This window comes from Aplysia californica, unplaced genomic scaffold, assembly GCF_000002075.1.
Source record: "Aplysia californica isolate F4 #8 unplaced genomic scaffold, AplCal3.0 scaffold00030, whole genome shotgun sequence".
NCBI classification, from domain to species: Eukaryota; Metazoa; Mollusca; class Gastropoda; order Aplysiida; family Aplysiidae; genus Aplysia; species Aplysia californica.
The window spans coordinates 2,091,507-2,091,724 of NW_004797300.1; positions in this window are offsets into that span (position 1 = coordinate 2,091,507).

The window sequence follows — 218 nt, forward strand, 5'->3', positions numbered from 1 at the left end:
TGATTCTGAACCACCATTAATTTTGTCAAATTGGAAAGTTCAGTGGTTGGGAAGTTTTAGGCGGCCAAAGTGACGAACTTTCACAAATAGAATATGTAGAGACTCTGACATTCTTAACATTTTGATCGTTGTCGTTGTTTATTTGTTGCTTTGTTTTTTGGTTGTTTTTTTTTTGTTGTTGTTGTTGTTGTTTTTTGTCGTATTTTGGGGTGGGGGGG